This window comes from Mirounga angustirostris, unplaced genomic scaffold (assembly GCF_029215605.1).
Source record: "Mirounga angustirostris isolate CCGP_5_RB_7025 unplaced genomic scaffold, mMirAng1.0.hap1 SCAF_6, whole genome shotgun sequence".
NCBI classification, from domain to species: domain Eukaryota; kingdom Metazoa; phylum Chordata; class Mammalia; order Carnivora; family Phocidae; genus Mirounga; species Mirounga angustirostris.
Window position 1 is genome coordinate 26,510,761 of NW_026991714.1, and position 8,328 is coordinate 26,519,088.

General features: G+C 40.9%; 1 non-coding gene across 1 annotated transcript; it reads left to right on the forward strand.

Moving 5' to 3' along the window:
- Nucleotides 1–226: 226 nt before the first annotated feature.
- LOC123840752 (U4 spliceosomal RNA) lies at nucleotides 227–368 on the forward strand. The gene has a single exon (XR_006790078.1). It is a non-coding gene; the product is annotated as a U4 spliceosomal RNA (small nuclear RNA).
- The last annotated feature ends 7,960 nt before the right edge of the window (nucleotides 369–8,328 follow it).

Consider the following 8,328-nt stretch of genomic DNA (forward strand, 5'->3'; position numbering starts at 1 on the left):
AAAGCTACAGTAATGCAGACAATGTGGTACTGGTAAAAAGATAGACCTATACAGCAATGGAACAAAGTAAGATTCCAGAAAAAGTGATCCACACAGATGGTCAAGTGATCAAATGATCTGGGAATATTGGTCATCCCTCAGCAAAAACAAAAACCCCCCTCAAGATCTGTATCTCACATCATACATAAAATTAACTCTGAATGTAAAAATCTAAGAATTCTAGAAGAGCTCTGCACAGTGGCAGTATCGTAGCCAATGAGGTTTATCTGAGGCGTGATTATTGCTAATTGAAACTAAGAATTCTAGAAGGCATCAGAAAAAATCTTTGTGATCTTTGGTTTGGCCAAGAATTCTTAGGACACAAAAAGCATGAACCATAAAAGAAAAATGTGATAAAATGAAAACTTGAGGGGTGTCTGGGTGATGCAGCTGGTCAGGCATCCAACTCTTGATTTCAGTTCAGGTCATGTACTCAGGGTCGTGAGATCTAGCCCCTGGGGCTCTGGGCTCAGCACTGAGTCTGCTTGTCCCTCTCCCCCACCTTCTGCCCCTGCGCCCGCTCAAATGTGCTCACTCTCTCTCTCCCTAATTTAAATAAATAACTTGAAAAAAAAATGAGGAATTTGTGTTATTTAAAAACACTGTAGGGAAGTGAAAAGACAAGCCATGGGCTGGAAGAAAATATTCACAAAACCCCTATCTGATAAGGATTTCTTTTAAATGCAAAACACATAAAGAACTCTCCCAACAACAACAAAAAAGAAATATGACAACCCAATTTTTTAAAAAAGATTTTATTTATTTGAGAGAGAGAAAGAGAGAGAGGGAGAGCACAGAGAGAGAGTGAAAGGGAGTAGCAGATTCCCTGCTGAGCAGAGAGCCTGATGTAGGGCTTGATCCCAGGACCTGAGCCGGAAGCAGACGCTCAACCGACGGAGCCACCCAGGAGCCCTGACAATCCCAATTTTTAAAATGGGCCTGCACATGAACTTTATAGCAGTTAGTGCATAAGTGACAAAAACCGGAAATAACCCGAAAGTCCATTAACTAGTTTACAGATAAACAAACTGTGGTATATCCATACAATATACTACTACTCAGCGGGGCGCCTGGGTGGCTCAGTTGTTAAGCGTCTGCCTTCAGCTCAGGTCATGATCCCAGGGTCCTGGGATCAAGCCCCGCATCCGGTTCTCTGCTCCGGGGGAAGCCTGCTTCTCCCTCTCACACTGCCCCCTACTTGTGTTTCTCTCTGTCAAATAAATAAAATCTTAAGAAAAAGAGAATACTACTCAGCAATTAAAAAAAAACAAAATACTGATACAAGGAACATGAATCTCAAAAGCTTTTGTTTTTTTTAGAGAGAGACAGACAGCAGGGGGAAGGGCAGGGGGCAGGGCAAAGGGAGAAAGAGAATCTTAGGTAGACTCTAGGTCCAACACAGGGCTCCATCTCACCACCATCATCACCTTAGCCAAAATCAAAAGCTGGATGCTTAACCAACTGACCACCCAGGTGCCCCAAAAGCATAATATATGAAAAAAGTCAGACACAAGTAACTACATACCGTAAGATTCCATTTACAGGACATTCTGAAAAAGGCCAAACTCTAGGGTCAGAAATCAGATCAGTGGTTGCCAGGAGCTAGGGTGAGTGAAATGGACCAACTATGAAGGAGCTTGAGGCAAAATTTTGGATCATGGAAATTGAGGCAAAATTTTGGATCATATTTGACTGTGTTAGTGGCTATATTGAGTCTATACATCTGTCAGATGTCAGCAAAGTACACAGGTGTAAAGTGTGAATTTTAGTATCTGTAAATTATACCTCAATAAGCTTGACTAAAAAAGCCCAAGCAAAACAGATTTCCGAAATTGTAATGTTTTGCTTAATGTCGAACAAGTTTACCTCTTCTCCACATATATTCCTTTTATTAAAAAAAGATTTTATTTGAGAGAGAGTGCAAATAAGAGAGCATGAGAGAGACATCACGAGTAGTGAGCAGCGGGGAGGGGCAGAGACAGACAGACAAGCAGACCCCCTGCTGAGCAGGGAGACTGATGCGGGGCTCCATCCCAGGACTCCAGGATCATGACATGAGCCAAGGGCAGACGCTTAAGCAACTGAGCCACCCAGGTGCCCCTCCAACATATTCCTAAACAAATCTTTTAAACTATAAATTAAGCTCATTTGGAACTAGACAAATAATACTTCTTGTGCATTCCTAAGGCCTGAAACAGCACTTTGTATGTATTATCTCATTAAATCATTCCAACAACACTATGAAACTGAGGTCGAGAGGGTTGGTTAATTCTAAAGTTGAGATTTAAACCCAGGTATGTGGACTCCCAAGATCTTTCCTTCTATACTTCACTGCCTCCCCAGATCTCCAAAGACAAGGACTAAATTTTATATTCTTTACTGTTTAGCATATAACATTCAATAAAAGCAGACACTGTTGAAATATAAGAAACACCTTCCAAACTCAGTATCTTAACAAGTAGGATCTAAAGAAGGCTGCTTAGTTGGGCAAATACTCCCTTCCCCACTCTCTTCACACCATCTACCTTCTCTCTGGTTTAGCAACATAGTCCACCAGGAAGAGGCACTCATTTGTTTATTTCCCCCAAGTCTCCTCTGCAATCTCCTAGCCCAGCAAAACATCTCTAACTCAGGATGGCCCGGGGGATGAGGCTAATCTGTTAATACTCCAGAGACCGCAGTTTCTATGGACATGGAATGATGATCCAAGATCATCTTTCTCAGGAATTATTTTCATAACTAGGGAGGTAAAGATTACTGTTTTATGGAATGAAATTAGTCACATCACTTCATTTGTATTCCCCTATATAGTCCAAGATCATTACTTCAGTTGCCAATTTTCTCAACTATGGCATTTAATAATTCTTCACTGGAACAACTGATCCCCTTCCAAAAACAGGTGGCCCTGTTCTGACATTCTTCTCATTTACAATGCTTTAGTTTTTTTTTTTTTTTAAAGATTTTATTTATTTATTTGAGAGAGAAAGAATGAGACAGAGAGCATGAAAGGGGGGAGGGTCAGAGGGAGAAGCAGACTCCCTGCTGAGCAGGGAGCCCGATGTGGGACTCGATCCAAGGACTCCAGGATCATGACCTGAGCCGAAGGCAGTCGCTTAACCAACTGAGCCACCCAGGCACCCACAATGCTTTAGTTTTAATGAACAGAAAACCAACCATGAAATTTATTCTCTCACATAACAAGTTCGGTAGTAGGCAAGTTCCAGAGGTGATTAATTCAGTGGCTCAAAAATCATCAAAGACCAAATTTTTTCCATTTTCTACTCTGACATCCTTAGGATGCTGGCAGTTATAACTTCGTAGCAGTCTCACAACAAGCCTGTGGGTTTCATTCCAACTGCTGCTTGATAGTTGGCTGGCATGAAGAAAACAATTTTCTGATATATACTACAGAAGGCAATTTAGAAGTACCTACAGAATTATTTTTTTTCCTATAGAATTATTTTTAATGTGCATATCTTTCGATCTTGCAATTCCACTTCTAAGAATTCAACTCACAGACATACGTAAGTGGACAAAAACAGGCATGAAGATGTTCAGTACAAAATTCTTTTTAACAGCAAAAATCTGGAAACAGCCTAAAATATCCACTAATTCAACAGGTGATTACTTAAATTGAGAGGCCCATACAATGGAATACATCACGGCTGTTTAACACGGAAGTATGTCCAAGTTTTTTGATAAGAGTCAAGCTTCAGGGAGTATGCATACATAAGTAAAACTTACCTATGACACCAAAGCACAGGCAACAAAAGTAAAAATAGATAAGCTAGGTTACATCAAAATTAAAAACGGAGTCCATCAAGACATAATCAACAGAGCGAAAAAACAATCTATAGAATAGGAGAAGATATTTACGAATTGTTTATCTGATAAGGGGTTAATATCCAGACCGTGTAAAGAACTCCTTCAGCTCAAAAGCAAAAAAGTAACCTGTTTCAAAATGGGCAAAGGACTTACAACAGACATTTCTTCAAAGAGATAAATGATCAATAAACATATCAAGAGACACTTACCACCACTAACCATTATGGAAATGCAAATCAAAACCACAATGGGACATCACCTCAAAACCATTGGGATAGTTGCTATCAAAAGTAGAAAATAGGGGTGCCTGGGTTGCTCAGTTGTTGAGCATCTGTCTTTGGTTCCTGTCGTGATCCCAGGGCCTTGGGATCGAGCCCTGTGTCGGGCTCCCTGCTTGGCGGGAAGCCTGCTTCTCCCTCTCCCACTCCCCCGCTTGTGTTCCTGCTCTTGCTATCCTCTGTCAAATATAATAAATAATCTCAAAAAAAAAAAAAAAAAAAGTAGAAAGTAAGTTTTACCAAGGATGTAGAGAAACTGGAACCCTTGTGCACTGTTGATGAGAATGTAAAATGGTGTAGCTACTGTGGAAAACTCTACGATGGTTCCTCAAAAAGACTCCGGGTATATGCTCTCAAAAAAACTGAAAGTAGGGTCTCGAAGAGATATTTGTATACCTTTGTTTACAGAAACGGTAAGACAGTTCCTCAAAAAAACCTTTTTGGGGTCAGGCACCTGGGTGGCTCCAGTTAAGTGTCCGACTTGATTTCTGCTCAGGCCATGATCTCAGGGTTGTGAGATCGAGCACCATGTCAGGCTCTGCATTGGGCCTGGAGCCTGCTTAAGATTCTCTCTCTTCCTCTCTCTACCCGTCCCCCACCTCTTTAAAACAAAACAAAAAATATGTGGGTATACACTCAATTGAAAACAGGGTCTTAAAGTGCATTACTCATGACAGCCAAAAGGTGAAGGTAACCCAAATATCTACTGACAGTTCCATGCATAAACAAAATGTGTTTTATAAACATACAATAAAATATTATTCAGCCTTAAAAAGAGAGGAAGGAAATTATGACAGTCTACAACATGGATGAACCATGAGAACATTATGCTAAGTGAAAAAAGTCCATCACAAAAAGACAAATATTTTATGGTTCCATTTATATGAGGTATCTAGATCAAACTCATAGAAACAAAATAGAATGTTTGCCAGGGGCTGGGAAGGGTTGGGAAGTTGTTGAATGGGTACTTTCAATTTTGCAAGATAAAAAAGTGCTACAGACTGTTTGCAAAACAATGTGAACGTACTTAACATTACTGAGCTGTACAATTTTTACCAAAAACTGAAATTAAAAAAATTTTGAATAAAAATATCATATTGAGAAACAAACCAAATTATATATACCTGTAAAGAGCTTAGAAGATTAACGGCCTAACTCCTAATAGATAGTTATATATAGAGAATACTGATGGGGAAAAGAACGACTTCTGTTTTTTACTTTATATCTTTCTGTACTATTGGCATTTTAATTATAAACATGCACTAAGTGGGGCGCCTGGGTGGCTCAGTCAGTTAAGCATCTGACTCAAGATTTTGGCTCAGGTCATGATCTCATGGGTCAGGCTCCAAGCTCAGTGGGAGTCTGCTTGAGATTCTCTCTCTCCCTCCCCTCTCTCCCCACTTGTGTTTTTTCTCTCTCAAATAAATCTTAAAAAAAAAAAAGCATACACTAAGCTAGGATTTTTAAATTCAATTTTTAAAAAGTTTAGTGGATAGGGGACAGAGCCTGGGTGGCTCAGTCGTTAAGCGTCTGCCTTCGGCTCAGGTCATGATGCCAGGGTCCTGGGATCAAGCCCCGTATCGGGCTCCCTGCTCCGTGGGAAGCCTGCTTCTCCCTTTCCCACTCCCTCTGCTGTGTTCCCTCTTTCGCTATCTCTGTCAAATAAATAAATAAAATCTTAAAAAAAAAAAAAGTTTAGTGGATAAAATTTAAACTCTAGGTACAACAGACTTAAGTTCTTTTTTTTTTTTTTAGATTTTTTATTTATTTGACAGAGAGAGACACAGCGAGAGAGGGAACACAAGCAGGGGGAGTGGGGTAGTGAGAAGCAGGCTTCCTGCCGAGCAGGGAGCCCGATGCGGGGCTCGATCCCAGGACCCTGGCATCATGACCTGAGCCAAAGGCAGACGCTTAACGACTGAGCCACCCAGGTGCCCCCAGACTTAAGTTCTAATGCCACTTTAAGGAAAGTTACCAACCATATCTCCTCACAAAAGCACACCATAAATAGGTTATTACTATTAGTTCTAAAAGGAGTAATTAAGGAAAAGCTCCTGGTGTCATCCAGTTAAGAGGAGATGCTGCCTATTAGGCTTTAGCCCAGGAACTGTCCATGACACTTATTAGCCAATAATGCCTAAATCCAAATTAGACGAAGATCCACTATCTAATCCTGAAACTAACAAATGTGATACAATGACAATAGCTGGTGCCTGCAAATACAAAATCCTAGGGTTTTCAAACTATTCTTACCCTTCTTCTTCCCTATCTACTACTACTAAAACACCAGGCCTGCACCAGCACTTAACTTTTTCAGAGCCTTATTCTCTTCCCACCCCCACTTCAAGAATGTTACAAGAGAGTTAGTGGGTGGTTAGCAAGACCCCCTCAGAAACCAACAGCCATTCCAGAAAAATAATTGCTCACATACCAAGGGCTGCCAACAAGAGCAGCTTCCCAGCAGCATTTTTTAATAACCTTAATGAAGCAGAGAGCAACGCCTCCTATAATACAAATTCTGGTTGGAAAAAAGATCTACAGATTGTGGAAAAGTACAACTTAAAAAGCAAACACCACAGGCTCCAGTAAGGGAGGAAAGCAAGCAGAGATTTCTAAATACAGAGCTCAATTGTAAGAGTTCACTGTACCTTATTTCTATCATCGTTTGCTCTGTCAAAAATAGAACCTTCCATGTCTTGATCCATTGAGAATAAGCCACAGCAGGCACAGCTTTGCTTACACAGGGCAGCCAGGTCAAAAAGGCCACACAGGGAAATGGAAAAGCAGCCAGCAGGTTTTCTTAGGGATTATACTGCTCCAGCTTTTATCCTTCTTCCCAGCTATTTTGGTGCCAAGAAAGCTGCAGGGAGGCCTTTGCTCTGAAAAAGCTTTTACTAGAAAGGCTAAAGCAGTCCAGGGCTGCAACTCCCTCTACTGCTCAAGGTTTTCTTTGCATGCTGCAGCAGGTTCAATGCATTTCAAACTCAACTACGTTAAAAGAGCTAAAGTAGCCCTTTATTTCCAAAATGTGACCAGAAAGGCACAGGTTCAAATAGGAGAGGAACAGCTAGAATGCCAACTTCTGAGCTGGATGAATTTTTACACTTACCTACAAGTCCCCTCTATCTCATGAAGGGTTTCTTTTACTTAGTTTAAATGAAAGTTCTCCACCTTCCTCACAGGCACTTGGAAAAGCAGGAATTAGACTTCTTGTTCCCTCTTCACCCACCCTTAATAATGCCCACTACCAAAATTTAAGGCAGGCCTTATTCATCTTTCAAGTTCTAATTTAAATAGCACTTAAGCACATGGAACTGAAACAATTTGTTTGCCAGTCTGTTTCACTGCATTTATTAGACTTGGAACCTGTGTAACAGCAGATGCTCAATAATCACTTACCAGAATTCTAACTAGAACTGCCCTGAGATCTTTTTTTAAAGTTTATGTAAGTAATCCCTACACCCAATATGGGGCTCAAACTCATGACCCCAAGATCAAGAGTCGCACATTCTACTGACTGAGCTAGCCAGGCGCCCCAAACTAGAACCACCCTAAGGAACTGGGGAAGATCTGTTCACATAATTCAATTAGGACGTAAGCAATTACTGGGGGAGGCACCAACATCTTTAGATTAAGAATAAGAGGCAGGTGTTGCAGATATTGCTCCAACTAACATACTATTACTCTGCTAACAATTTAGCAGCACTGCTTGTGGTCTTTTTCAGATTACCAATCTCACCAAGTCTCCATTCTGGTAACTGTTAACAGAACTCATTTTACATGTACTTTTAGGGCACTTTATTCTTTGCTTATACCCAAACACTTCTCACAGTGTGATCTTAGTGGTACAAGAAGTCACAGAGACCTCAGAGAGTTACTGTGAGAGTGCTAAGCAGAAACAGAAGCTGATCTAGCACGTCCAGCCTACTGTGGTCAAAAGGTCTTGTGTCCCAGCAGCTGGAATGAGAACTGCTGCTGAAGGCATGTATTAGTGCAGTAACCTCCTCTTCTCTACCACCCAGTATCAGGAGCTTACCTGTCAGGTAGAATTCCTACTCTTTGCCATGAAGAATCTATACATCAGGTTCTGGAAAAACAAATGCCCAGGGCAACTGCCACCCTCCAGAAAACTTAGCTGCCACTGAGTGAACGGTCTCTACCACTGGACAGAAAGAAACACTGTAAA